A 5,102-nucleotide genomic window follows, 5' to 3' on the forward strand; every position below is an offset into this window, starting at 1 on the left:
GTAATTCAGCTGCCACTCTTTCCATGACCCTCATACCTAGCCCATACTTGCATATTTCGAATCCGTATTACTCCGGGCAAGTATGCGAGCGGTGCAAACACTCTCGTCTGACTAATAGATCCAAAAATAAATCTTTTCAACTTCCACACAGTAACAGGCCTCGATTCACAATGGTTTTGTTCGTCTACGTTACACACTCTACTCTACAACCCCCTGTATCTGCTATTGTTAATGGTGGAGGATAGTTCTTCCCTACTTAGTAGATTATCTCGAAACCGTGTGCTGCCACCATTTATAAGCACTTCGCCCCCTCATGATTCCTCTGTGGAAGTAGCGTGCTTCAACTGTTACGATTCCAGGACTCTCCAGTGTGCAGGAGTTCATAATCTTTTACAGAGAAAAGAAACAAAGAGCTATTTTCAGGTCGATTGTGCATTTTATTCGATCTTAGCCACATTGCGCAAGAATAAGATAAATGTTGGGTACACGTTACCGGCAGATCTCCTACTTTCCGTATCAGAAAAACTGGTTTCAACGCATGAACTGCACTTCCAGCACACAAATGAACTATGTAACACAGCGTTTTCGTTTCATGTATTGGCAAACTTCCAACGGAGGTTACTAAATAGCGCATTTAGCACCGATAGTGAGCTAGAAAAACGGCAGATATGCTTGTTTAGTAAGTTTTTGGTGGAGGATCTTAGGGCTTCCCTCGGCTTCACGAAAGTTGTATATATGTGAGGAAAGCTACGTGCAGAATGCACGTGTTTTACTGGTTTCAAAAACTTAAAATTTTACCCATCGTTTTCGGCTCAGAGAATAAAGTTGACACAGCAAGGTTTATCACATCTGCCTAGTTGAAATACTTCTGAGCCATACGTATCCCTGGAAAATGAACGGTTGGTCCCGGAATGTAGGCTCTCCGCACGTATAAAGAACGGAAAATCGATGTGGATGTTTCTTGGACAGTATCAGCAAACGGGTTTGACCTATAGACCCTGCTTTTGCAAAGTATTTGCGGATGGTAAGTGGCTATCTGTTGTGCTGTTTGAAGGTTCGTCTCATACCCTCGGGCTATGTGTCACCAATAAAAAATGTGACCAGCTCATATCCCACTTTTGGTCGTTGTTCGCATTTTAAACATCTGTTCACTATTGTACCGGAAGCTCCCAGAGACATCTGTAGCCTAGCGTGTTGGAGGTCGCACGGATGCGCGGTCAACACTTCTTTTGTTGTTCCATCTCTGATATACTAAATGCTAAAAGTAATGGGAACGGGCGAGCCAAAAGAGGCGTTGGTTGTACATATACTTTCAATAAGAAACGGGAGATTCGTGAAAGCTCCAATGTTTACACGATCGTGATTATGAAATTCGTTCACGAAGGGCAGTGTTTAAGATGCGTAAGCGGACTCTGGCTGTATCAATAATTCTTTTGTTATTAACGAAAAACTCGAAGCACTCGCAGCTGAATTTCTCATAGATGATATTCTTCAATTGGATGTCCTTTCCAAAAGCCGTCCATGTTTCTTTTGGTTGGATGTTTGAGACACAGTGGTATTTTGCTTCTAGGAACAGTACATGTAAGCTATATGAAAAATCCTCGACGGCCCGCAACCAGTTCAAACCTTCTTTGGGCTCATCAGGTGGGCGGAAACTCTGAGCCTTAAATAGATTTCTGCTCTCCGTGAACCAAAATTAGGCGCAGTTTGTGATCCGAATTAGTCTTAACGGGAGACTCTGTCAATGCGCCTGGTGAGATGAAAAACGGGCAGAAACAGTCGTAAGCTTTTGAAGAAATTTAAGCGATATTTTGGGTAGCGTTCCTTCAATATTTTGAGAGTGTTCCAACGGTAAAACTTTGACACGGACAAAACGTGTAGGATCCTTGCTCAGGTTGGTTGTGATGACGCCGTGCTTGGATAGTAGTGAATGTATGGCGGCATGCTGGTGAGCTTGGCTTTGATAGTGGCACCTTTCGTTACCTGCATATTTTGTCAGGGCGGTAAGCAAAATTGTTCCATACAAACTGATGTATATCTGGTACCTTAGCGGACTATTAAAAATGCTGAGTTGGCCTTCAGGAAGGTGGTTTTTGCTGCCATAATCTGGTCTTTTGCACATGTAGGTTGAAACTTGGTAAGTGCCCGATGCGGAAGATTTCAATCCATGTCCTAAACGGCTACATCAGAGAATGGTCGGTTCGATGCCAAATTTCCGACATCCTTAACTGCGTTGAGGCGTGTCCTCAACTGAGGTTTCAAGCCATGCGAATTTGCATAGGTCAGAGGTGGCTACAGGGCAGAATAGAGAAGAGGTACACGGTGAACTATTGGTCACTATTTCATGGTTAATTGTGCTAAAGAGCTTTCAGACGCGCTAAACGGATCCCGCCTATCAGAGCTTCATCAGTTTATGTGGCTGTCGTGCGCACACTACGAAACTGTTTTGCAGGTTGCGTCAAACACTGTTTGTCTAGTATTAGGGCCTACATCATGAGTCTGCAACATAAATTACTAACGGCATTTGTATGGCCTGTGTTTAACAAGAAAACCATTGCGTAATTGCATTGAAAAGCGTGCGTGCGTGCGCCGTGACGTTTAGACATCAAATACGATGATTACTGTTCGAAGCTCCTAAAGGCACACCGTCTGAAGCCCACAAGCACATACACTTACGTGGTCAGAACCCCCGTTACCTAAAATAGCAAGAAACGGCTAGCTAACTCAATGTGCAGTATTTACATTCCTTTCTTCGAGGAATATGGGGCGTTTTCAATCATAGTTTCGGCATTCTAAGGCCAAACTTGGAGTTAAAGACTGCTTTTGAAGGCTGATAGGAGTCGCCGAAAGCCAACGTCATTGCAGTTCCACGGGCAACCGACGAATAACGCCAGAAATAGCCTGATACTAAAAACATCAGTAGGTGATAAATGGAAAATGGATGCTTTAATGCACTGTCCGCTCATGTGCGCCAGTCAATTTGTCTTCCTGCGGCTACTGTACTTGTGGAATTTTGTGCTGGAAATAATCTGCAGAGTTTCGAATATTGCTACATAGTCTTCAGGAATCTGATAATACCTCAGCCGTTGTACGTTTAGAGTTGCACAGCAGCTGAAAATTGAATGAGTATTAGCGCCACATTATTAATATTATTATTTTCGGTGGTAGTGGTAGCAATTTACGAACTGTTTCACAACACTTTCAGGCTGTGTAGTGTCCAGTTTCTTTCAAGAAGAAACAGACCTTCCGGTTTATTTGCATAACTACGATTGGTGAACAAACAGGTTGTGAAAACAGCAACGGCATAGTTAGCTTGACGTAATGACAGTGTGTTATAATTAGGAAATGTTTTTGGTGAAACGAAGTAAGAAGTTACCCATCGTTAATTGAAAAAATCAACTGGTTTGTAAGACAGTTTTGCATGCATCCACCGTCCATGCATCTTCCATCCGTTCATGTTCCCAAGTAGTACCATAGTCTGCGAGGTAGAACAAAGCGAAAATTGATCGGAATATTGAGACTCCTGGTTTGTAAGACAGTTTTGCATGCATCCACCGTCCATGCATCTTCCATCCGTTCATGTTCCCAAGTAGTACCATAGTCTGCGAGGTAGAACAAAGCGAAAATTGATCGGAATAATTGAGACTCCGGTGCATAAATTCTCACCAAGTTCAAATCCAGAGCATTCAAAGTTAACTCGTACACGGGCTGGCGCGGATCCTTAGAAGCATGCCCACAATTTCTGTGAACGAAGAAACTTCAGCATGCATTTTTAGCGTCTCTCGGTATTTATTCGAGACATTATAATCTCTCCATACATTCGCAGTTTTATCAGAGTTTGTTTAAACTTATTCAAGATCCACTGTTTGCTTGCAATTCATGATACTAGTGGCTGCCACGGCTTAGCGCGATCTGTCCTTGAAAGCGGCGAAATAATTTGTGAACAAGTTGAATCCTCCACATTCTTCTCTTCCATTGGGTTTGAAAATGCTCTGAAGAGGCACATGAATAATGATTCCGTCGCAGTTGTCCGTGCGTGACAAGTCATGGACGCAACGGGCAGTTAAACTTTTCAGCATTTTGTGTTTATGCTTAATTGTTGAACGGTGCCTACATACGAAGTGGCGGTATTTGAGGAAATCAAAAGTCTTCCTACGTAAAGAAACAGCTATATGCAGCTAACAACTGAAATACCGGATTCCTGCGAAATTCTCCAATTCAGAACCCCCACAGTTTTAGTGAAATTGATTTCAGTTTGCGTCCAATGATCTGTCAGGCCATCATGTTCTAACACTTCACCAAATAAGATCTGCTGTTGTGAAAGCTAAGTAGGCTGGGCTTGCTGTGTGGTTTTGATGCAGAAAACCCAAACACATGGGGCTTTTGTTCAAAATGCACATAAACAAGTAGCCACTAGTGTGTTTCTTTTGGGAGACAGTTCATGCGCAAATACACCCAGCATTTCAATGAAGGCTTTGGCCTAGGTTCTCATGAGATATTGTGTGGGCTATGTCGGCGGTACTAGAGGTCCAAATGTTTTATTGGTGTGGACAAGTAACATGTCCTCTGAATACTGAGTACGCGCAAGATTTTAACGCTGGTCATCAGTAGTATATACGAATTCTTTCTCAGTTGCGTAATGCAAGATGATTCCATATCTATTGGCGAGTGTGGTTGTGCAAGAGTTGGTAGTATACAACCAATAAAGACGACTGCTCGTCAAAAAGAGTGTTAGAACGTAAACAGGTAGACCTAGATATTTTTTTCTCGTCATAGTGCTACTAAGTGACTGCGCATAGCTGCAATACTAAGGTGCATACTATCTCACCCATTAAGTGCATGCGATATTATAGAGCTGTTACGTACAGTTCCTCAGAGTCTCTCTCTCTTGCCGTTACGTCCCAATAGTGATCAATAAAGGTTGTCTGCAATCTGATTTGTTACTGAATAGTATATTCTACACTGAAATCGTTGTCGCATTGTCATGGGTCTTACCGTGTTTTAGCGCGACGCAATCACTACTTTCCTCACGTTCAAACTAAACGAATGTATCTGAAATCCCCGTCGTTTAGCTCTGCTGCGTAGTTGATATATATATATAT

The sequence above is a fragment of the Opisthorchis viverrini genome (assembly GCF_000715545.1).
Source record: "Opisthorchis viverrini unplaced genomic scaffold opera_v5_82, whole genome shotgun sequence".
NCBI lineage: Eukaryota > Metazoa > Platyhelminthes > Trematoda > Opisthorchiida > Opisthorchiidae > Opisthorchis > Opisthorchis viverrini.